Below are 26693 nucleotides of genomic sequence, written 5' to 3'. Positions count from 1 at the left end.
ACTGGACTGTAAGGCGGCTTTTGAGAAGATTTTAGGTTTTTAGGTGCGCCTTATTGTCCGGAAAATACGGTATTTTATTTATTTTGAAGTATTTTGTCTTAGTGTGCAAAGTGTAACAGCATTTGTCAATTTTATTTTTTTGGGACCGTTTTGACAATCCTGTCACACCATGTCCAATAATGTTAATGTTGATCTGCCGGCACTAATGAATTTAAAATCAAGACCCTGTTAAACGATCACCAGAAACGTACCGGCCTGGGAGTAGTAATGACTAACCTCTTAGACAAGGAGAGCAGTGTACTGTCGTGTTGTTTTTGTGTGGTTCAAGCCATGTCGATGTGAACGTATGGGGCCAGGGAGGGCAGGGAGCTGCCTGCCAGCACAAATGCAGCTGCAGTTCTTAAGGAGCCAGAGGCCCGCAAGTATGAATGCATCAAGTAGATGTTAATTGGTGGCCCCCGCTTTCTGCCACTAGTTGAGCTCCTCCCCCTTCCCGCTCTTGCCTCTCGTCCTCCTGTTCTCTCTTTTTGAGAACAAATGCCACATTCCTGCCATCAGTTATCTACTCTGCTGACAGCCTCAGTGGCCCGTGGAAGACTTAACCCCCCCCACCCAACCCCGCAACCTGTCCACTCCAGGAGGAGGCCTGTTTACACAGCGCTGACTGGGAACGCCCTGCACTGCCCTTGTGACCTCACCCCCCCCTTTTTTTTGTATGCCCTTACCCCCCCTCTCATTTCTCCCTCGTCGTCTTCGCATTTTTCCACGACTATTCTTTCGTGGACTACCCCATTGCTGTTGTACCCTAAAAATTTCTGCGTCTCTCAAAAGCAATTGAGGGAGAGGCAAGGATGTAAATCAGTCATGCTTCCGTAGGTTGACCCTCACTAGAAGATCTGAGGTCACAATTTTGCACGACAACATAATAATAATAATAATACGTTTTATTTATAAGGCGCCTTTCAAGGCACTCAGACATAAAATTTCACTCACATCCGGTATCATCAAAATAAAAAAAAAATGTGACATACTTATACACTATGTAGAAAAAAGCTGCATGGAAAAACAACATGGATGACCATTGTAAACAAAGGCAAAAATAAACAATGTCCCAATAATGTCTCTGACACGGTCAGTCAAAACTGAACATCATTATTTGAATTTCTACGTCCTAGCAAATTAGTGTTAAAAGCAGGCAGCGCAGGAGGGAAGGCGAGGAGGGAGGGGCTAAGGAGCAAAGTAACTGTACGCTGGCTGGCGTGGGTTCCGTCGAGGGGCCGGGCGCACGACTCTAAAGTCTGGGCCCCCGAGTTTCCAGCTGTGTGAAGGGTTACTCGGCAGCTTGTCATCACGTTGGGAGGAGGCTTCGACAGAGGTGGATAATATCCTCTAACATAAGCAGTACTAAGCTAGGGAAGAATGCCAAGCTCCATTCACTTCACAATGTGTAAACATCAGAGCGGATAGCAACTTTTTTTTTTTTTTAAATAACTGTCAATTACTGCCACAATACTCTATTTTTAGGACTTTTTTCTCTGTGCCCTTGTGTGATACTCTTTTCGGTTGGGAAATAAGATTATTCTTCTCCATAGCAGCTTAAGGGCCTTGTCAAACTGGACGCGTGAATCCATTTGCCAAGTTGAGAAATAGTCTTGCTCGTGGCATTTTGTAGGTTGAAAGGAGACCAAAAGGGGAGGGAGGCGGGTTGACCTGAGAAGCAGTGACCCGGTGTGAGTCCAATGTCCCTTGGTGGCCCTGCTCGCCTCCGAATTCTCAAGCGTCTCCCTCTTTGCAGACAAACACCAGGGTGCCTGTTCCACTTAGTGGCTGTGTTGGAAAATGCCTTATTTAAAAAAAAAATAAAAAATACTGGCATAGCACTCGCCACTTAAATAGTTCATGCAATGGTACGCTGATTAAAGTTTGTTGCAGTTTCACAAAGTGAAGCAAAATGCTGTCATTTCAGAGCCTGTTATTACAAAATGAGATTGAAGTCGTTATAAATTACAGCGTTTGAACTTTAAAGGCAAAAGGAAGTTTGAAATAAAAGCGTCAGGGGTAAAAAGAAGCCTTCATGTGGTTGTGTTTTTCAAACCCCTTCATGTTCAATGTGCTGCTGAAGAGACAAAACAGGTTTCATATCAATATTTTTCAGTTTACTCTTATCCCGCCGTATTCGGCATGAATTGTCGGAAATTTACTCCCATTTTATATTTAGGTTTGACTCTCGTTGGCCCATAGAAAAAAAAATATGCATGATGAAAATTATCGCCACTTTTCAAATTTCTGCATTGGAATATATCTGATATGTTGATTTACCAAAAAGTAAAATATATCAGATGATGAATATATAAATATATTGGTGTCATGGTGAGAAACTTTGTTGACAACAATCGAATGAATAGAAACTCAGGCTTTGCCCTGTTGTTGTCTGCGTAATGTTTAGAGGTCAGGGGAAAGATAAAGAGCTGACTGACAGTAAGGACGGGCCTGGTGTTGGAAGGGTCAGAGGTCAGGCGCTCTCCGAAAACCCCGATTTATGGCTCTGTGGATTACTGGGTCAGGAACTTGAATTGTTTGGGGATGTGATCATTTCCATGACACTGTGTTTGTGTGTGTGTCCATGTGAGGGATAGAGGAACTCTCTCACTCAGAAACTTTGTATCATCGTTAGGCGCTGGAGCTGGCTTGTGTGGGAGTCGTGTGTGTGTGTGTGTGTGTGTGTGTGTGTGTGTGCGTGCTCGAGACAGAGACGTGGTAGCTCGAAATAGCAGCGTGCGGGCTTGCTCTGCTGTTTGCCTTTCCAAGTTTGATTTGACATCCTAATTGCTACATGCAGGAACAAAATACTCTGAGGTTCCTCAAATTGAAGTTGATGTTGAACCAAGCAGGCTATGTTTAGTGGGCTATCTGCGCGGAGGGCCTACATTTTACCGAAAGTGACGCTTTATTTCTGCCGGTGTGTCTGTAGATTTTATAGAAGGCGACCGACTGGAGGATGTCTTCACAAGTGTGCAGAAAGCGAGTTAAAGATAGAAAGGAGAAGGGAGAGGGTGGGGGTGGGGGTGGGGGGGCAGTGAAGACAAATCGGAACATTGCTGCTTTTAATACTTGTATTTCTCCTTTGCAAACTTTTTGTCGCTACACAATTCTGTTGCCGCCCAGACAGGTAAGTGACAGTCACACCGAAGACTTGCAGACTGGAATAATCATGGCGGGCTCACAGACCTTGATATGATCTCACTCCAGTGTTTACAGGATATTCACTTTCTATAATGGCCTAACGTGGGGAAAAAAAAAAGTTTTAAGCTGTTTATTGAACAATAGAACCCCACTAAGCCCCGCCTCTTAAAGGCACATACATCTACACCAGTTTTTTTTTTTTTCTCCGCAGGCCGCATTGTAGTCATAGCTTCTTTCGGAAGGCATTTATGACTGTCAACCCAAATAAATGTATGAGCACCCCATATTATATACAGTAAAAGCTACAAAACAAACTGACAACTCGTTTTCAAATCAGACGAGTAAAAACTGGTCAAATATTTAAAAAAAAAAAAAAATTAAAAGTGAAGACAATTTGCAATTCTAGTAATGACACACAAATTTGACGCACAATTTGTCTTCGCGGGTCACATAAAATGATATGGCGGGCCGTATCTGGCCCCCGGGCCTTGAGTTTGACACCTGTGATCTCCACAGACATATAATTTTTTTCTATACATATTTTGTACACTTTATTTTTGCAATGTGTTTAAAAACATTTGTACTGACTCAACACGTGTTGCCCGGAGCTAAAGCGTGTGTCAGCCGCAGATTAGAATGTATGAGTCTCTTCTAGCCTTACTATGAGCGATGGAGTAAAAATTGAGTAGTAAGGTCAAGGGGGTGTGAATTAATGCTACATATAATCAGTGAGTTTACCCAGGCAGGCCTTCACTAACTCGATCCCCCGCTGTGTAACCCCAACCGCCTCTGGCGTACTCCGGGCTCCCATGGCAGCAGGGGTAAACATGTGTGTAAATACACGGCGCTTTCGCACTCGCACGTATGTGACGCATGAGTGCACACGAAGGGCAGAGGGAAACCTGGAGACACACTGTTTGTGCGTACATGTAGCAGTGTACATCTACACACACTTAATGGAAGAATCTGACTGCAATGACAAAAGTGCCTCAGGTAAAATGAATCGCTTCCAATGAGATGTATTGAGAGGATAGATATGTAAAGGGCTGCTGCTGACAGCTGCTATTGCTCCCCTGTTAGCTGGTGCCAAATGACAGGCCTGCGGAAAAAGGTGTTTGATAATACAACCACGGCAATCCACCGCCGGATTCTCTCCACCGTTTATTTATAGTTGTTGTCGAAGCTAACCTCCAGTCAAATCTCTTTTCAGGGACGAGAGTTGTAACAATGGTTTTGACGGATTTAAAATGAAGACAAGCTCACAATACGCTTGAAATATTTACAGTGTGTGCTTTTGCGGCATGCTGTAGGGCAGGGTGCAAGAGAGGACAATGACTTGGCCCGTGGTGTCCCTATTAAGCAGAAGCCTCAAGGCGGGTGGATTAGCCTGAATAGTTGCTGCTCCCCAGGTACAGGATTTGCTTTACATTAGCTCGCTTTACGCTTGGCAGCCGCTGCTGCTCAGGTCACTCGCCATGCTCTTGTAATTAAAAAAAACCTGAATCTCATTGATTTCCTGCAAATATGCTCTAATTTATATATAAGAAACAGCAGAAGGAGAGGTTGAGGGCCTCGATCACCTTCCGACAATCCTGCATGCATGACAGTGAGAGAGGGGAGCCACGTAGCTCGGGGCAAGACTTTAAATTTTAAACACAATTTCTGCTTTGCCCCATTTTAATGTTGTACGACTGGAGGTGGAATGGGAATGCATAAAATTGACTGCATGAAAAGATACTGTATAATAAATGTATTCTGCACAGCGTGTGCCACTGGATCGAATCATTGATTAGGAGCTCGGCGCTGAACATCCTTGTTTCATACATATTTCATTCCCGCCACTAACAGTGGCTGGGTCTGCTGTCGTGGGACTGTGACAGATGTCCATTAGTTGAACCCAGGGCTAGTGAAAAGGAGGTTCTAGTAACCTATACCACCCCAGAGCTGGTGTCCCCATCTGGCAGGCTCCACAGTAGTCTCAATGTTATCCCAAACAAACTTTTTGGAGGGGGATGGGCTCTCCATGTTTTGCCCTCATTTTGCACAGACACAAATAATTTTTTAGATATTAAAAAAAAAATTCAGACTCTTCTCAGATTGTAATGTAATTCAAACCTGCTTTAATTCCCATGAGAAAAGACTTGGCATGGTGGTCCTGACACAGAGGGCAGCACAGAGATGAAAAAAAAGTTTCAAAAACAAATATTCTGAAATTATAGAACCCACTGGGCCTCATTTATCAACAGTCAACAAATAACTTGTTGACTCAAGACATTCAACAGCACATTTGTTCACATGGGAAAGCAGCACAATTGCTCTGTATAATCCATCATTTATTCGATAATTCTTGAAGGTCCTGGCTGAGTATGACAGAAAACAAAATAGAACCATTTTTTAGGCCGTACCTAATGTTATGACCAGCGGGGGGAAGCGGATGTCAAAATACAGCAATTATATTTTAATTACACCAGACTGACAAGTTCTGCAACTTTGCAAACTTTACAACTATTTGATCATAATCAAGCTTTCCCACATAGCGAGTTTTATACAGGAAAAACAATGTTGTGCAGAAATTTACCGTTTTTCTTTTTCCCGTTCCAACAGTTGCTTTAGACATGTATTCCCTGCCTTTTTCTTTTTCCGAGCGTGAATGCAATTTGTCAGGTGAAGACGAGGGGGGGAAAAAAAAATGAGGCCAGCAGATGGGCTCCCTGTATGTGTGTGTGTATGTATCTGTGCGAGTGAATGTTTCTCTTTATTTTGGGGAACTAGAGCATCGTCTCAGCGCTTCGCTATTCCCCACTAATCAGGTGCTGCCAACCTGCCAGCCAAGGCGCTATGCGAGGCCTTTCAAAACACTCTGCTAATTAACAAGCCCCCAATGCATCCCTTCCGCTTTTACAGCACCGGCACATCTGCCATAGAAAACTCCGAAAAAGAGAAACAAAATTATCACCGCCGGCTCGAGTGGACCCTTCACTCTCACACAACCTGAATAGGTGTGTGTGGTGCGCCACCCATGTTAAGTTCTTCCCACAAGTTCAGATTTTTTCTTTTCGGAATGTGGTGACAAGTTTTACATTGGCGAGAACAAACGAGTTGACTGAAAAGCTTGAATAGCATTCCCAACATATTCTAATGACAGTTTACATGTCCCCAATACAGATTCAAAGATGCTTTTGGTGTTGCCTTGGATGTCGCTGAAGCACTTTGACAAATAAAGCTTTGACGTGATTCTTTTTAAAAGTAGTCATTTTCTTTACACACATAATTTCTCAGAAATGCAGAAGTTAGAATTGAGATTCAGCGAAGTAATTCATAAGTAGTATTTCAGGGTGAGTCATCTCAAAAGACTTCATTTATAGATTTCTTAGATGACCATTCTGAGAAGTACTAGACTGAAGTGGAAATCTAGATTTTACGTGTTTTGTAAGGTGGCAGATGTTTCTTGAGTGCCGCAGTAAAATTGCACATCCACAATGATCTTGTTTTCTTGAAAAAGGTCTGCATTGATGCAACAGTCGTTACGAAAATAACATTCCCAGAATTCTGATCATTTCATTCCTTGATATTTGATAATGGCTGTTTACAACTCAATTAATATTCTCTGTCCAAAAAAATCTTTTGCCTTGAACATGTTTTGCCATACTGTTGGTTTTTCTCGCTTGTGATAGCACACAAGGAAACATGCTGTTCCTTATTTTGTCAACACAGATTGGACTCGGTACGGAAGCATGAATCTTCCACTGTTTATTTATTTATTATTTATTATATCTATTTATGTGTATATTTCTTATATAAATCCATATGTATCTTTATTATATATATTTATGTGTATATTTGTTATATATGTATATTTATCATATATATTTACATGTATATTTATTCTATATATTTATATTAATATTTATTATTTATTATATATGTTTATATATATATTTTTTTACTTCACCTTGGCATTTGGATGCTTCCGTAACACAGCACTAGACTCGTACATCATCTCTGAATATATTGCGTTCCCCCTGGGCGCGAGGTTGCTGGACAAGCTTAACACGGAACTACAAGGAAGTGTGTTATAAATCTTTGAGTTGAGCGATCTACTCATGTTCCTTTGCTGTAACACGAGCGCTGTCAAAGAGAATTCTACATTTGTTTGAATAATGTTTTGTTTGGGTCACGAGGTCCAGATCAGTCCGCTCTCCACTGGATTGAACTTTAGCCCTTACCGCAGTCAAGCCCGTGTTTTTCTCTCCCGTGGTAAACAACACACAAGCTCAGCTCAGTCTCATGTCATATAATTGCTGCCTTTATACTTATTTTCCCTGGCTCACACTTTTAAAAATCAAGGCAGAGGGAGGGTTGTGTGGGAAGTTCGAAACCGTATTGTCATTAAGGCCTTGATCATTCACAAGGGCCGTGCGCTTACATTGTAAGCCTTTCTTGCTGAAGCGCAGATGGCATCGTAAAAAGAAAAAAAAAAAAAAAGTGGCGTTCTTTGCTAACACCTAAAGCAAACACACAAACAGCGGTGGGACACTGTGAGTGTCCAATCCATCTTTTCTCCTGTTGGGCACTTATTGTCTTTGCAAGATCAAGGCGTTTGCACTGAGCTAATGTTGTCATGCGATTGTGCACGCTCATTTCAGGCAACTCTTGTAATGTAAATGGCAACTTTTCAAAATGCTCCCTTGCTTTTGTTTCGACGTCATACTTTTCACTTTCCCACCGCTTTAATTTACAGTTATTTAGTTTTGCTCATTAATCGCAGTTCTTTACTTTGTTGGTAACCTTTTCAAATGCCTTATGTAGGACCTTCTGGTTCCACCAAAAGTATTTCATAGAATGCACTACTAGGACACAGATGTTCCTATTTTCAAATAATACAACTTTCTTAAGGGCTAATATTCAGATCTGGCATGACCACACGACGAGAGTTGCAGCTGTGCCGCTGCATTTGTCGAAGCCTGTCATGCTGAAGAATTTATGTGTTATGAATCACACGGGACTCAAAAGTGGAGTGGAAGTTTTAGACAACAACCCTGTCGTTGGTCTGTGAAAAGTGTCTGACAAAACTCAGGTGTTTTAAGTGTTCCCACATATGGGAAGCGGATTTGAAGGATTTTTTTGGGATGAGATTCAGTTTGTGCGTGTGAAAAACACAAGGAGAGAAAAAAAACAAATAGGTGGTTGCATAACTTACGTATGTTTGAGTTCTTATTACATCCACAACAACTCTACGAATCTCTGGCTGGTTAATTTTTGGGGGGAATTTTGTAATTGCTCAAATTGACGGAGCCAAAAATCTTCTCCGAGACACCCAGTATGTTATTTGAAAATACGTGTTGGTTAACAAGTCTATCCATCACAAAGTTGAGAGTTAATAACTGTGTGTTTGTTTGTGTGCTAATAAAGGCTAATTGTGTCCGTTTATGGGTTTACGATCTTTACGTCAATCACAGAGAACCAGAAACGCTAACGACCAATCGTACCAACAAACGACGTGCCACTATTATTAATTTCTATGTAATAGTTAGAGCTGAGGCAGTTCTACGTTGTTTTTCTGTTAAAATATGTCACTCAGAAGCTCATTTCTATGTGCAAAGTAAATCTGTTTCTTTCTTATGGATTTTTACCCTTGTATATTTTATCTCAATCTGGGAGAGATGCTGATCGTTTTTTTTTTTTTTTTTACACTACAACATGGCTCGGGTAAGGATCCAGCATGGTGTTGACTTCTTTTTCAGCCTGTCGAAGTTTCATGAATGATTAAAAGCGTTGGGCCCAGACCTGCTCATAAATAAACAGCAGGCAACAGGACTGAGCAGGCTTCTCATGGACAGGGAGGGCTGACAGACTGCCTTTCAAATCATACCACTCATTGCTAGTTAATCCACTGTATAGAATTTCTTGTGGAGAAGCCGGTCAGGAATCATGCATATGCACCACCACTGGAGAGGATTTCGTAAAGTAGATGAAAAAAAGCTCTTTTGGGTATGACGGAACTATTTCCTCGGTAAAACCAAAAAAAAAGGTCGGAATGTTAGTTCTTAAGAGGAACCGTGTAGTGTCGTCTAGTCGGTAAAATGTCATCCACATGTGCGGTTGACACAAATCCAGAAGAACGACCTACATAATGGCCCCAGTTGGCTGCCTAATGCTGATTTCAAGAGTTCACTCAGTCCCAAAGTGAGTTGAAGGGTCACCGCATCCATTTGTGGCCTTTTCAGCTGCTCCAAATGAGAGCTGAGATGCCACCGGGCGACGTTCCATCTCAGTCTTGCTGCATAATAAATGGTCCTCAGCCAAGCAGCTCCCCCCGCACATGCTGAACTTTTGGCTTCAGAATCACATATCAGCCAATTTGACTCCCCTGATGCAGTTGTGTTCACCTGGAGGTCAAGAGCTTGGAATGGGTTGACTATTCTAACTGAGCCACAAATGGGTGAAAGTAGCTGGGGTATTTTTTTGAGTGAGTTGTCAATTGCACTTTTGTTGGACTCAAAAGGAAAAAATGGTCAAAGTGAGAAATAATAATTCTGGCTATGTCACACATTTGATTCAAATTCTTTGATTTCTTTCAAATAAACAACAAATTATAACATTAATAATCCAGTATAAAAAAATGACGCACTTGTGCATATGTATAAAATTGCTGTTGTAGTGCATTTCCTCTTTTTTTGTCACTGAAAAATGTCAGCTGACACTCTTCTTTTCTTCCTCTGATTTACCGTATCACTCCAACCAGATTTGTGACACAAATTGGCATGTTATGACAATGACCACAAGGGTTAAATGTTGTCCGCTAAACACTGACTGGTTTCCCCTACTTTTGCACCCTCCCCATTCTCAGCCTTTTCTCTTTTCAACCCATTATGTCACGGCCCCAAACCTGCTTAACACATTTCTAAATGACACTTAGTGTGACTCTCTTCAAAGAAACCTTGAGTTGTGGGTTTTCCTCGCCTAATGTGGCATCTTTTGCTGTGCAGTAGACTGAAGGGGGAAAGGTGGGGCCTTTGGGGACAATGCTGGTTTGTCTTGGGAATGGCAGGGAAGGGGTCAAGAATCAGAATGCGGGGGACATTAGCAGGCAGCAGATTGATACAGAACCATTGATTCCTGACTTCTTTTATACTTTCCTCCTGGACGTGATCTGCATTGCAAATAGAGGTGCTGTCGCATTGGCCTTTTTTTGGGAGTCAGAAAGGATGGGGAGGGTGCAGGGGGTGGTGGCTGGAGGGAGGACGAGGTTGAGCGGGGAGACTGAGGTTCCCACAACACACTGGCCCTCGAGACTCCATAAACCCCCCCCACCCCCTTCTCCTCGAGCTCCAGCTCTTGTCTCAGGATCCCACCACAGCTGCCTATGCAGTCTCCCAGGACTTGCCCTCACTACTGGAGTAAGCACAACAGGCTCATTGTTCAACAGGGTGGAGGCATTGGGCATTTGGTGCTCCTAGGTGTATTGTCTCCCCTAACAAGCCCCATAAGGTTGGAAAAGGGGGACTGCTCATCAAAGTGGGCAAATCGAGTACTCGTCTGTAATAATGAGGCTGCTCCTTTTGGCCTCTGTGACATGGTTGAAGCGTTTGGGTTCGGTTCTCTTGCCGTCATCCTACTGCTGACATATTTGTTTACGGACCTGAATCATGGACTGTAGGAAAACACATAAGAACCAACTCATGACCCAGAAGACTTTCTAATGTAAATAATACGCATAAAAAATACAGAGGGGATGTTGTTTGGCCTGGAAATTCTATTTCCTGTAAACTAGGACGAGAAAAGAAATACACTGCATGCAAAGATGATAAAAAAGAACTTTGTCAGCACAAGCAATTAATGTACCGTCACCTCAAAGGATAGTAGAAGCAATATGCAAATGAGATGCTTGTCCTCCAATTATAGTTTCTCGTGTTGCCACCGGCCACCACTGAGCAATTAGCTTTCTATCCTATTTGACTATTTAGTTGGTCTGAAGGCGAGTTGGTACTGCAAATAAAAAAAGAAGGGGGAGGAGTTGCCATAGGGTTCAATCTAAATTCATTTGGTATGATGCAAATGTTTATTCACTCATATTTTCTCAATGTGATCAGTTTTAACCTGCTTCGACCATTCTGTGGTAAATTTAACAGACGGTCAGTGTTTCTCAGTTTTACCAATGCCTCCTCGAGGCTTTGAATTTAAGGTCTCTGGCTGCAAGACATGCCTTCACAGTCTCTGGTGTTTGCCATCCTAATCAGCCGTATTGTCTCCGAAATGACCCAACTCTAACCTCGGGACCGCCGACTTCAAGGCCGTCGCAGTGGATGGCAAGGCTGTGTTTGCGGCAAACCCTGATCTAAATTCATTAACCCTCCCACAAACACTTTCCCAAGGTTTGTTTCCAGGTCTGGGCACAACATCTGAAGGAGCACTAGACAAGTGGTCTCGGAGCCGTCAATGGAAATCCTTGCGGTTATATAATTGGAGGACGGAGAGCACGAAAATCAATAATTAAAGAATTACAGCGCAGGGGGTTTGTTTGCGTGTGTGTGTGTGTGTGTGTGTGTGTGTGTGTGTGTGTGTGTGTGTAAGAGTGAAAAAAAATCTAAATTGTCCAGGCAACAAGATTTGTTTGGCTCGACAGTTTTTTTGAATTGCCCTCTTGTTATATTCATAATACCTGATAGCCACTATATATTAAAAAAATACTTAAAAATAATATATAATATGATTTATAAATAATAATATTAAAATAATGTCAATTCCACGACTTTATATATTTAAAAGATAACTAAAAATAATGCATATATAATAATAATAATATATTCTAGAATAAAATAATATACAAATTATAATCTAAAAATCTTGTGTATGTTTATGGATTACGATACAGATGTAGGAATTTCGGCAGATCGAATCAAGTGGTGGTGGCGGCATGCAGAGTAGTAGAAGACATGAGTGGCATCTAAGCCAAGAGTCACATTATACCAGCTCACTGGGGCACCGGGAGCATCGCAGCGGCTCATAAAAAATGTCTTGTTCCCCAGTCCTTAGGGAATGATATCGGGGGAGCCAGAGAAGCGCTGCTCCCCCTTTAAGGCTTGTCAGGGGCTTTGACAGAAGCTGTAAATTTAATCCACGGACTGCCGGGATGCAGAGGAGGTGAGCAGCAGGAAAGCCTTTCCGACTTCAAGGACCTTGGCTGACTCCAGGATAGCTGCCAAAAACCTTTAAACCAAATGACAAATTCATTTTGCACAGCTGCACCCCAAAAGTCCAAAAGCAGAAATAAAATATGAGATCCATCTGTAAACAAATATTACGAATAATAGTGTGGCAATTTCCGTTTGGCGAATATATTATATTTGTAATTTATTCTTACTCCAGCATGGATTGGATAAGTGTTTCTAACTTCCATGATATTATGCCACCAAAGTGTCGCTTGAGCGTGGGGCCTGTGGCAAAGTGGGGGTCCATCTTGCTTGAGAGGCATTTTGAGGTAACTTGATTATACGGAGTGACGAAGTGGGCATGAGAAGAGCCGATTGCTAAAGCAGCAACCGTGTGGCTGGAGGCCTGCTTGGAGAGAAATTTATGAATATGTTTGTATGTGAGGTTTTGCCCTCCTCTTAATGTCAGAGCCATGCTAATCGCTTGGTGCGCTGACATCTGGAACCCCCCTGGTGAAGGGGAAATCACACTTGCTTTCTACGAGTTTTTGATGTGGTCACACCTCATCTATCGCCAGGAGAACCATTAAAATGGATGTATTTTTTTTTTTTTTCCCGCTCCTCTCCCTTATAGAAGATCTTTAGGATTTGGACGCATCACTACTTGCTTGATTTATTATTAAAGGACTTTTTAATTCATCACTGAATTTCTGAAATGAGTCATATATGACACCATCGGCAGACACAAGTGTCATCTGAATAATATATGTATTTTTTTTTTTCTATTTCATTCTTCATAAGACTTTGGCACTCAGTCCTTCTTTCTAAGCTTTCAATCACTGAGCCCCGGGGGGTTGTGGATACCTGCTCTTTGAAGCACTCGGAAAGAAGAGAGCAGAGGAGAGTCGGACGTGGGAAATCTCCAAATACATTGTGTGCCGCATAATGGAAGTGACCATTATTTCAAGACTGCAGACATAAGACTAGGAAACTCAATGCATTGGCTTTTTGTAATTTTTGGGAAGTGAATACTCACTTTTTAAACATTTTCACCAAGCAGTACAAAAATGTTTTTCAGCAGTATTGCACAACTTGGCTAAGTGATGCTCTCATTTGCACGGCAGCCAAATGACTGTCGGCATGTTACGCTATCAGGATGGCACAAATTTGTAGGTCACACTTTAACCTTTAAGTGTGTAAGATTTATCAAACAATGGGGTCTCTTACATAAGTGGCTCTTAGGTGATATTTCTGTATGCTGGATCCTCTTCCTCTCGGAAATCAGGAAGCCTCAGGACAGAAGATAAGCAGCTACCCAAGTCAGAGAGGCTAATTAAGATGTCTTCCTGTATCCATGTTCCACCACAAGAAAAAATGGTGCAAGTTCTGAAATATCACAACAATTTATTTTAAACATTTTATTGTCAATCTTGATTTTAATTTGTAAAATTTTATTATTTATATATTTAGATATATGTATTATTTGTTATTTATATTTTTATATTATTTAATTTATTTAATATATTGAATGTATCTAATTTATTTAAGTATTTATTATTCAGAACATTACAATTGGGCATCATAGAATTTAATATTGATATAATTTCTAATTTTAATTCTCTCCTCCGTGTTTGCATTGCAAGACATTGGCAGCGTATCATACAAGCAAACAGCCGTGTTTATATTTTAACACTCACATTTAATATTTAGTTAGCACGACTCCGGGTAACAAGGAAGACACTAATAAAAAAAAAAAAGGATGGTCACAAATCAAAAGCAAATTTGGGAAGGCATCTTGTGCGGTAATCCGGAAAATGCTTTACCCCTAGCTTGTATCTTGCTCTAACTTTTCTCGAACAAGAAATGCTCACATCCACTCGGCTTTCGCTGCAGGGCTCGGACAGAAGACAGTGGCCTCACACGGGTGCGAGAAGCTCGAGTCCAATTTGCTGCAGGTCTCTGCGAAGAGAGGAGCAGTGTTGATTTTGGCACTTTATTGCAGTCCCTACAAATAAAGCCAGTTATTTCTTTGACCAGATATGTTGGCTCACTGGAGAACTGGGGAAGAAGAGGAAAGGCGAAGGAGGAGGAGGGGGGGGGGGGGTGAAGAAAAACAACCTCAGGGCTGGAGGGAGATATTGTATGCATGTGCGCTCAAGCTCAAGGTTTGTGGCCAGCTGCTTAAGGATTTTTCTGGGGAGTCAAGATTATCCACAGAGTCAATAGAGTGGGGGAGAGGGGGAAAGAATCTTGCCAGTTTCTGCCAGTGCAACTCAATTCTGCTGGGCAGAGACACTGTCGGCTTTGTTTTTCCTCCACGGCAAGCTGATTAGAAAGCTTACAATATGTTATCTAACACGCACTCAACTATTCGCAATTTCCCGCAGATTCGAAAACAACAACTGTACAAAACGATCTCGAATCATCGTGTTTGTAAACGTCGGTATAAAAATAAGCAGAGGGAAGTTCAAGGGGACAATTAGAGAGTCTTCCCGGCTGTCATGAACACCGTTGCCAAGGTCACAGTTCTGCATTTTCATGGTTGTCTTTGGGGCTGAAAGGGCTCAACCCCTGGAAACACCTCGTGGCAAGCTCGTCCTTTTCTGCAAGCGCTGAAACCGCTCAAGGCGAAAGAATGACGGCCAGGGCGAGAGGGATAGAAAGACCGGGGCGATTTGAGAGAGACAAGTATACCGAGAGGGGAGTCTGCTTTTTAGCGATACCGAACCTCACCACGCCGTCACACGTTTGGATAATTGTGAGGGACCAGCCTTGTGGGCACCTCCGAGTCAGAATTTCAGGCAATCATTTCTCTCCTCTGGGTTTTCTCTGGCAAAGCTACGCTGAGGCCTTGACGGCAAAGCCGGTTATACCTACAGTAGCAAAACCACCACCACAGTTAATTTTGAAACTTTAATCCAGAGCTCCACCTTGTTCTTAAAGAAATAACACATTCCGAATGTCTGGACGGAAACCTTGAAAGAGTTATGTTACGGACTTGCATTGTCGATGGGCAGCCTTTTCAGACAGCTTTTTTTTTTTTTTTTTAATGGCTTTGTCAGACAGGAATTTAGATTGGAGTCCAACGTGACCTTTACCAGGGGTCAGTGGTTGGATCCATTTGGAGCTTTTGTTGGCACACCTGTGCGAGAGGACCCGATGGAACCACAAGCTCTCGTTTCACGTCTTGTTTTTTTCCCTGGAGAGGGAAGAGTTGACTATCCTTTCGTACCGCGTTGGGAAATGGATAGCAAAACGTGGCTGTGGTAGAGAAACTCCTCCAGGATTTCATTTCAAGAATACAATCCAAAACACAATTTACAGACTTTGGCCTCATGTATGTGCCTTGGGCCGTAACCAGACGTTACCTGGACAAACAAACACAGCTGAGTGAGAAAGACCAACCACTAAATGTTGTACTTGAGCAAAGAACTCTGGGAAATCTGAAAATAGCCCAGAGGCTCCTGGTATTATTGTAGGGATGGAAGCAGGATGATGCAGAAACCATTTGGAAGCCACAGCGGGATGGTGCTGGACCAGGCTTTGTTTGGATAAATACGCTGCGAGATTATGTGGTTTGCCAAAATATAGCCACTTGTTTTCGCTTGTTCAAACACTAGGGATGTTTTTCCTTGAAATTGCTCATCTTTTTTTTTTGCACTTTAAAAGGCTAAAAAAACTAAAACGCGGGCTTCCATATGTCGAAAATAGTCGTGTTGATGAGTGATGCGTCGCTGGCAATTAAAAAAATCAATGAAAGTCTAATTATAATTATTTTACTGGTTCTTTTATCACAAACAAAATATTTAGGTTTCATTACCTGACATGTTTCGGCAATCAAAATAATTAAATTAAATTAAATTAAATTAAATTAAATTAAATTAAATTAAATTAAATTAAATTAAATTAAATTAAATTAAATTAAATAATTGACAATTGAAAACAAGATGAACATAGTACAACCTCCAATTATAATCAACGTGCTAGGTTTACGGTTGTGGCTTGGAGTTTTATTTTTCATTTCAATCTAATGCAAGACTCCATCCAATACTTGCAACCTGCTGGGTCTACTCCAGCAATATAAAAAGAGAAAGTTCAGCGGGGTCAACTCCACAGCATCACATCAATATTACGCCTGCGTCCAAAACACCTGGCACCTGCTTTTCCCTCCGAGCCGAAGCAGGTCGAGAAGGAGATAAAGTGCTGATTGTCCTTTTTTCCGTCGTCTTCTTAGATGCAGGTCGGAGGCATTGAAGTATAACCACTTGTCTTTCAAGATGCTTCCCTGCTTATTCTTCCCTGTCTGTTGCTCTCTTAACTGGTTTGCCGTGATTAATCAAAGTGCCCTCCGTCATCAAACGACACACCATTTACCATCCAAGTGAAGAGGCAATCGCGTGTGTCATGGGGATCTATCATGTTGAATAAGAAAAACACAAAGCACCTAGAAACCATATGCTTTACATGTTAATGTCAAACAGACGGCCACACACCCAGAAAGTGGCAGTTCAAAGCTAGCCAGAACCACATCTGACAAAGCTGCACTTGTACATGATAAAAGCATAATAAACAGAAGAGCACTCAGAAAAGCGCAGACCTTTGCCAAGCCTTAAACGTTAGTCATCTGCAAAACTAATGAGTGAATAGCTAATTTCTAAAACAAGATTCAGATTCATTATGTACTTTGGATCCACAATGTCACTTAAGAAAAATATTAAATTGCATTTTCCATGTTGAATCTGATCAAGATCTAGATGCAGGTTCAATTGAATTTGACATGTCATTTAAACGCAGTGAAAGCTATTAATAGAATGGATTTTAGTAGACGCATTGAGTAAAAATACTCACAGTAGCTTTAAATGACAGTGAAACAAAATAAACCGACAAGCCAAGCTGCATTCACTCGAGCTTTGCTCTACGGTGTTATGGTTGAGTGCAATGACATTAGAACATTGGTTTTGAGGACCTAAAATAACTACTGTGTGGTAGCTACTTGGACATACATGCCTATAATCTAAATGGGATCTCTCCGTGTAATCTGAGAATATTACACAACGTGTATTGACCAAATGAGAGACAACCTTACTTGTAAGAAATCCAAGTATACATGCAGCCGTGTTGATGAAAAGCAAACAATTCAACCAAGATGGTGCAGAAGAAAGAATAACATACTTTGCAACATGTACAAGGAACGCTATTTCTGCAAAGATAATATATATACTTATGTTAAACCTTTTCCGATTTTGGTCTGTTATTTAAGTGGTGACACCTATAATCTACAAACATAATTCTCTGATGCTTCATTTCCTGCCTTGTATTTTAGAAATGTTGATGATATATATATTGTGATTATAGTCTGATTGGCTGTGGTATTGATTGATTGATCGATTGATTGAACTTTATTTATCCCACAGCGGGGAAATTCTCTCGTCATAGCAGCGTACAAGAGTGCAAGAACCACTTGAAAAAAACAAAGGGGAAAGTTTGCCATTATGAGTTATTGTGAAAGGGGCTTAATAAAGACATGAGATGTCTTGGCTAAAATTCAGGTGCGAGTACTGGCTGTGAAACTAAACACTGAGAACCCTAAAGAAGTTCTTACAGGAGCTGGGGGGGAAAAAAAAGAAAAGAAAAAAAATATTTTCCCTTATGAATTGTATGAGCTTCCCTGTAGTTGAATTATAGATCTGCTTCAGTGTGTTTGTCCAGATGATTGACAGGAGGTATAAGCACAAATTCAGACCTTCATGCTCCTGCCATGAAAGTGAGGAAGAATCTTGAAATGTAAGGCAAGATCTTTGCAAGTGCCAGCGTCTGCCTTTTTGTCTCAGTGCCAGTGAGCTCTACTTTTTTGTTTACCATATTTGGTTTCATGCAGTCAAATTGTATTCAATTATCATAACATTTGCTAGTTTTCATTTTAGGAGAGAAATTCTGACCCATCCATTTCTACCTTCGCTGGTCTATGAAAAAACAAACCAAAAAAGATAACGCACAGTTAGACTGCACTTTTGCGCAAGACTCGTGCTGGGCACGAAAATAGTTTTCCGAATCATTATTTATGAATTTGCTGGGTCGTCTAGTTCATAATTTAGGTTCCAGGGAGTAAAAATTCAGCAGTGCTGCAATCAAATGGATATTCAGCAGCGGTTGGCAATTTTATTTCTTGCTAATGTTTATATTATTCAAATACCGCCATGGATTCCATTTCCTCCCGCATCATTACGAATCCTCGCCGCTCTACAACTTTGAGTCAAACGTGAGAATAGTTAGAGGCGATGTGTTCCGTGGGGTTTAGAGAAAATTAAAGTTTGAGAAATTGGTTCATGCCAATCAATGTGTTGGGTTAAGGGGTGAGTGGGAGTTGAGGGAGAATACGGGGAGCGATGCAAGAAAATACTTTAATGAGGGCAAAAGTGCAGGAGGGATAAACTGCGGCGATGACTGCCGTGACAGTGATTGAGAGGTGGAAGAGCGAGAGCGAGGGAGACATCAGCCCGACCCAAACTCTGCCTCAGCAATTGTCTCCTCACAAAGCGCCGATCCACCTGATGTCTCCCCTTACTCCCTCTTTCCCACCTATTTTTCTTTCTTCACGCCTCATGCATTCCCCCCACCTTCGTCCCTTTCTGTGTTTGGATTTGGGCAGACCTAAACTTCCCGCCTGTCCCCCAGCCAGCTATGAATCACACGGAGCCCAGGGACCCAGAGGCTGCCAGGGCCTCCTGATGACTCCCAGCCCGACCATAACAAGTGGCTGACAACTTTATTTACATAAGACCAGCATTGCCGTGTGGAGAAACAGTCTCGGGTAAATTACGCGCTCACGTCGGAAGTGCAGATATGTCGCAATAAAGTTTATGCGGCTGCGAATGAATACCTTCTCTCTAAATAAATACAGGAGATGCACAGGCAATAGATTTTACGGCCTCAGGGCATGGATTCAAGCTTTTTTGGAGAATTTCTCCGCATGAGTGCTGCGGGCGGAGGGACCCAGGGGATGCGGGGGCCTTTAGACCTCTATATCCGCTCGAGTCATACGTCTCTCGTCACGGGATACCAAGAAAAGCAAAATGAAGTATCGCACCGCTGATTGATGTGTAACAGTTAAATTTGCCTCTTTGACCTTCCATGTGAACGCTGACCTCCTCAGCTCTGATAATAAATCCATTTGATTCAAAATAGACACTTTGGAAATATTATCCGCAAGTTGAATAGGATATAGACAGAATCTTCTGTTGCCACCGACACTATTGTTCAGGACTGCTTATTTACCCCAGTGGATGACTTCAGAGGTGAGCTGGAGCGTGTATAGTATCTCCTCTGGACTGACAGCTGGAGCGAATGTTTATGAAATAAACATGGGCCTGATGCAATGCTCAGAACCCTGGCCTCGGAAGCCTCCTTTATCACCCCCCCCCCCCCCCCCAGTTCCACGCTCTTTTATTCTTTCCGTCTGCCCGCAATACACCCGTGCACGCATTCCCTCAAACTGTTGATACAGAAGTGCTCGTGGGCCTAATGGGGTCAAAACAGACCGTAAATCCATTGTAAACCTTTCCGCTCTGTGTCTCCTCAGATAATCACCGAAAGCAAGTTTGTGTGTCCAGTGACGCTGTAAAATGTTAAAGGAGGAAATTTAAAGCTGCAAATAATCATAGTAGCATCTCAATTGCTACTGAATGTAAATCTTGACAGATTGAGTTGATCACTTGCACATTTTGTCGAAGCTCAAACGCGGGAGGGATGGCAAACAATTTGAAACGATAAACTCGGGAGCACCTCTTAAATTCCGTATCCGACTTTTCCAGTCTGTTATAGATTGTAGTTGCAATCCACAAGTCTGTTTTGATTATTCAGATGCTGTTAAATTACGGTGGAGAAAGTAGAAACCCTGCCACAGTTTGGCTTCAGCCACAGATGCTTCTAATCAACTTTTTAAAATCAAACTCTGGCAAGCTTTTTATTTTCTGCAACTGGAGTTGACACTTCTGCATATGTACTATATACAGTGTTTGTTTGTTTTATTTATTTATTTATTTTTATTCGATTTTTTTTTTTTTTTTTTTTTAGTATTCTTTTTTTTATTATTTATTTAATCCACAATTCTATTAATTTGTTTTAATGTATGACTTAGGTATTTGTAAACAAATTTGTTCCATTGCCCTATATCATGAGAAGGCAATTTGAGGTCCTTGAGGCTCGCCGTCCTTCATGTTTTCTTCCAAATGGTCGACGAATTACCTGAACAGCTTGGCGACTGCTTGTTCCCGGTCACTATGGAGGACTGGCCTCAGTTGGCCATTATTCCTACAAACGACCGGAAAGAAAAGACACGTGCGGGACTAAGTGCTCCCTGGACAGGAGGCTGTCATCCAGGCGGTGACAAACGAATCACACTCGCTGCTCGCCCTTGCTGCAAGTGGGAGAGCGAGAAAGCGCCGACATCCTTTCTACTACATTACTTGAAGCCTGAGGAACTTTGGCTCGTATTTAATTCATATTACGACCATTCAGATTGCAAACTATCCGATGGTAGCACAAAATGAATTGCAATATCAACTCACAATCCATTTGGCTGTTTCTACAATTCTATCTAAGAATGTACCGGAAAAGAACTTTTGAATTGCTATATTAGTACATTTTGCAGAGTATTGCATCACTATCAGTTATAATGAACAGTGACGGCAGCCGGAGGGGCACTTAGCTCCTACATTGCGAGATCGTGTAGGTATTTTATTTTTCCTTCCCGATGCTGTTAATATTACATTCAATAATCCAGATTCTGTCTTTTTTTTTTTTCTGTATTTATCGTACAGTGTCTCATTTTGGGTTGAAGGTCATTAATATTTAAAGTTACATATAGGTACATATAGATATTTTATTTGTAGCCCTACTTCAATTATGAAAGCATACCAATTTCATTGTGATTCTGGCGGCTCTCCAGGCGGAGGGTGAGGGTACCTCAACCTGGCGCAACTCCAATTACACTGTAAAATTTCCATATTTGGCCTCTGGGCCCAATGAAGCGTGCAAAGCAATATTTCTGGCCCAAGTAAAAAAGAACTCATAAGGGAATATCCCTTTAAGAAAACCTAACGGGGGGAGCTGTAGCTCATTTCAGTGGTGTTTTTATGATTTGAGGAAATTGAATACGGCTCAGATACGGCAAGATTAAACCAATCTTTTTTTTGTAATGGGAAAGAACTATATTCAACAGCAGTTAGTCTGCCAAAAGGCATCGCTTTCACTCAAGCGGCAATACTGGCCTGAAAAGTGGTGAGGCAAGAGCAGTGCTCATTACTTCAAGTATGACGTCGATAGGAGGGCGCCTTGTTTGCTAGTTTTACACATACTGGGACTGTTTACATATCGTCTAATTAAATTATTTCGAGTGTGTTTTCATGGCTCAATCCGGCTCAAGCAAACAATGACGTAAGCGTTTTCGCACACTGGAAATATTTACGTTTAAAAAACATCTAACAGAGCCTTCTATGGTTATTCATTTAATGTTCAGTAAATGACCATGAGTCAAAGCATGCACTGTTTATCTTACAGAATGACACAACTAATATAAAACACCTTTTTTCACTTTTCTAAAGTGGTCTTGTTAGTTATGACTTCACAGGCTTACTGCTTTTCATGATTTCGTTAGGGGAGAAATTTGATTCTGGGAATTGACAGTAAATGTCATAAAAATATATTCCATTACTTTTAAAGGGCACAGTTACCCATAGCGTTATGAATGTCTCACTATTATTTCCAACGGCAATTCTAATTGTAGATTTCTGTCCATTGTATAAATTGCATGACCTATTTAGCACACAGGAAACGTACAATCCGAGATAAGCATTAAAACAAACATTTGAGGTTCTGTTTCCCTCGCTTCAGTACTTTATTTAGAGCCATTGACATGTTCCGTGGGGTCAACAGCAGTCACCTGAATTCAGCGGATGTTGTGTCTCTGGCTCCATCCCATGCTTGTTTCTGCTTACATGAAGTACGACAACTGCTTGGATATGATGTCAATGCGAAAGAATGTAGCCAGCAATCATACTGACTAACCGGGAGCCTTGTAGCCACACCTGGTTTTGAAGTACTGGTAAATTATAGTTTATCTGAGGCAAATTCATGCCTAGGACTTTACCCTTATTAATAAATAAATGTCTGTATTGTATTAGCTCGTAGTCCTTGAATGTACCGTAATGTCCGGATTATAAAATGCTACTTTTTACACAACTTTTGAACTCTGCGCTTTATATTCTGGTGCGTCTTATTTTTCTGATATTTTAAGAGGATTTGTTTTGGTAATACAGGTAATAGAAGTGAGTACTTTTAATTAAAAAAAACCTGCAGCTTATAGTCCGGTGTGGCTAATATATAAACAAAAGAGGATTTCCCCCTAATTTTAGCTGGTGCACCTTATAGTCAGGTGCAGCTTATAGTTCAGAAATTACGGTAATCAAAAAAGTATTCCAATTGACTATATATTATGAGCTCTTATAATGGGGTCCATAATTAGAGTTTAGTGCAGGTATACCTTATAAAGAATCCGCCGAGTGCATCCCTTAGTCAAGTCATGTTTTTGTTTTTCCACTCTAAATCCCAAGGCAGAAATATGATATAGCTTTAGGTCACCACCCCTTGAACATTGTTTGATATTCAACGAAAGGTGAAGCAGGTGAAGGTGAAAAAGATTCAGTTTGTTGCCAGAATTACCTCGTCCGCCACAATAGATTTGAGTTCTTTCAAGACGAAAAAACAGAAATCATAATAAAAAGAAATGCATTTCACTTGAACTCTTGATTTGCTTTCATTTATATCCCGATAAGCACCTGGATCAGGCAGCAGTATCAGCAGGGAAAGAAAAGAAAAAAAAAACGTGAAACTATATCTGAGACACGCCTGCTTTTAACAGGTCAGCCGGCTTGGTTCTTTTCATTGAGAACATCATCCCGCATCCATGAGGAAACTTTACAATAAAAGAGGCAAGAACACAAGACCGGATTTGCTCGTTTGACCCTGTTGTGCGTTCACTCCTTTACATTTGTAAACCCCTAAGCTCTGCGACTGTTTGCACCAAAGCAACGCTAGCCCGTTTCGGAGACTCGCCCTTCCGTGGGAAATTTCATGCCGAGACGGGGATGCAACCCGATTCACTCTCTGCAGCCATTGTTTACAGTATCACAACCCACTGCTTGTATCCAAGGATTGCAGTGTTTGTGCTGAAAGGATTACAACCCAAAGGTTTTAAGTATTATTGGCTGATGACATTGGGTGATGCAATTCCGGCATGTCTTTATGACATTGGACTCCAATATTGAGAAATTTAAGAGTACATCACAATGTGACTTTGTCATGATCCGTTTGGATTTGTCTCCAGACCTAATTTGAGACATTCCCAATGATTTTCAAACAACATTGCTTAAAAACAAGTATACCATGGGACAATGGATCTTTACATTCCTAGAATCCTAATTGTCCAGCTTAGCCACAATACACACATTGATGATAATCACGCATTCAGTGGTGTACAAAAGTATCGAAGCAGAGTCAAGGGAACAGGAAAGACTCACCAGTATTCCCCATTTTACCTCTAAGCTGCCATCTTGTATTTGGCCCCAGCTAATTAAGAATAATGGCGAGAGGGTGACATGACTTTGTCCCGTATTGATTTCGAACAACCCTGCGGCAAGTTGCACAAATCCGTTTTTTTTTTCTTTGACGAACCCATATGGGAGATGTCCGAATCGAGCAGCACTATTTATAATTTTAAAAGCCGGGTGTGATCAATACTAAAAAAAAACAACTTACGTGTAAAAGTTATTGCAAGAATGATACACACATTTAATTGGCGTATAATTGGTAGTTAGAGGGCAATTAAAATGGACATTTGTTGCCATGCATAATAATGCTCGTGTAGACACCCCCCCCCCCTCAGGCAACCCCCCCACGGTCCCCCAGTACAAAGTCTTTTCATAGAAGGATTTTTTTTTTTTAGCACAGATGTGCTCCCGAGGACAGAGCACGCTCCCCGGTCACTCTTTGCCAAGTCCAGAAGCAAAATTCCAATTATAACTAATTACGCTCTGTTTTTCTTTTAGCTGTGGTTTAATTCCCTTGCAGGCTTAAATGCAATGTTGGAAAACTCAAGTTTATCCATAAACAATTATGTCAATTCAGGAATAAGCCTCTAGCTGAATATTTAGATCCTTCTAATTCTTGGAAATATGAAAAACTATTTAAAATATTCCTCTTTCCTAAAAAGGTGGCTGGCAAACATTTATGATAAAAAAAACAGACATATTTTTTTGACATCACGAGTGAGGAAAATCGGTCACAGGATCCGGGTAAGGGAGAGTACCTAAGAAAAATTGGGCATTGTGTTTTGAGGAAGTGCTTATCGCTGAATTGCCCTGCAGGTCATTTGAAAAGAGCGAATGTCTGAGTTTCCCACTGTTGCTAAAGAATTAGAACATGTGATATGGCTCCAACCCATATCCATTTATACTGTATCAAACTGCCTAACAATAGTTTCATTGTACCATGAAAAAAAAAAAAAAAAGCTTTTACGAGGCAATTTAAATATACTCAGCCAACTCTATAGCAGTTGGATTTTTTGGGAATAAATGAATCAAAACTTAATCCACTTCCATGCAGTATTTTCCCGATGACCTTCCCATCACCCACATTTGTTTCCATGAATGAGTCGCAGCACTTTTTCACCCTTCCTGTTGTGACTGTCATCACACTGCAAGTGTAAACAAAACACACATTCTTCCGTTTCCGTAATTTGTCTCATGGGAATTCATAGTCTTGAGTTCTGGGTCTGGAAATTTGTAGCACATTGCAAGCTCTCCTGACAAGGGAATAGCTGTCTACTCGTGGAATGTTCCTGAAAAAATAAACAATGCACAGACTGCTCGGTTATTCCCTACTTCTTCATTTTTAACCCGTGCTGGCCGAGTTCCTTTTCTGCATAAAACATCCACAGCAGACTAAGAGAGGATGTAAATCACAAATTTGTCTCCTCGAGGTGGGAGTTACTCAGTGGCGTTCCTCAGAGTGCCGTATTTCAAACGGTCAGCAAAAACACATGTTGAGGGGATGCTCATAAATTACATGTCAGCTGCACATCCAATTCATCACGTCTTTTCTTGGATGCCGATTTGCACACGACTTTTGGTTGGACGGTGACAGCGAGCTAGTTAGTTTTTATATCCACAGTACATTTGAAGTGATTTGCAAGGAAATATATATTTTTTATCGTTCCATTTTTTATGACGTGCTTATATGTTTATGGCAGTTTGAGTTATGGAATAAGCCGCCTTTCGCTAAGGGCAAAAAGCCCGAGTTGGCAATGTTGGCGGATGTAATGCACACTCTGGTTTCATTGAATTGGCCCACTTGGAGAAGCAGCGGGGCGATCAACTTATCAGGAAGCAGCTGTCATCGCAAATTTGTCATTTGATCCTACAAGTATCAATGTCGACACAGTCGTGGCTTTATTTACCCTCAATTTCTGGTTTTAAGCTGTGCATGTAATGAATCTGTTGTCTGTATATGTTGACTCAATCTATATAATGCTTTTCCGTAACAAATTCCCTGAGATTATTATTTGAAGGGGTCTTTGGTGTTTACACTGAGCTTTGCAGATTAAATACACGGGACGAAATATTTCGCTTTGTTTTCTTTTTCAAATTAGAGTGGATGTTTTCAGACTGCCTCCATATAATATACCGTATTTTCCGGACTATAAGGCGCACCTAAAAACCTAAAATTTTCTTAAAAGTCGACAGTGCGCCTTATAGTCCGGTGCGCCTTATATATGGACCAAATTCCTAAATTGAAACTGGCCCGAAGCATTGTGTCATGAAATCAATCATAAGTGGCCCGCTGAAGACTATGAATCGTGAATCAAAAAGACTATGGATTATTATTTTGTGATTATAAAGTAATTTGTTACGTCTGAAGTTGAAATAAAAAAATAAAATGGAGAATGATTTAATTTGGATTAGAAATCTGACATGATGCATATAAGGACAAAGTTTTAAAATGGGCCAATCATGGAAGGTGCGCCTTATAGTCCGGTGCGCCTTATATTCCGGAAAATACGGTAATAAAAAAGACAATTTAATTTAATTTAACACAACTTTAATTTTGTCCCTAAAAAGTTTAAGGTCTGCACGCAAAATACTTCTGCAAAAGAATTACAGCTGCTGGACTTGAAGGTCAAGTTGACTTTCCCTGTCACCTCCTTAACTTGGCGTGAAAGCAGCAATACATGCTGTTTAATGGAGTGACACAAGGCATCGCAGTAGGTAGGGCCAGACGGGTTTGATCATGACCATCCAGCCA

The 26693-nt window shown here is 41.2% G+C and overlaps 1 long non-coding RNA gene across 1 annotated transcript in view; it reads left to right on the top strand.

Moving 5' to 3' along the window:
• Positions 1–26693, top strand: part of LOC133143884 (uncharacterized) — an 81397-nt gene that overhangs the window by 22001 nt on the left and 32703 nt on the right. The gene's annotated exons all lie outside the window — the stretch shown is intronic.

Source organism: Syngnathus typhle, linkage group LG19, assembly GCF_033458585.1.
Source record: "Syngnathus typhle isolate RoL2023-S1 ecotype Sweden linkage group LG19, RoL_Styp_1.0, whole genome shotgun sequence".
NCBI lineage: Eukaryota > Metazoa > Chordata > Actinopteri > Syngnathiformes > Syngnathidae > Syngnathus > Syngnathus typhle.
The sequence above is the reverse complement of the archived record's forward strand: the minus strand, read 5'-3'. Positions and strand labels throughout refer to the sequence as shown.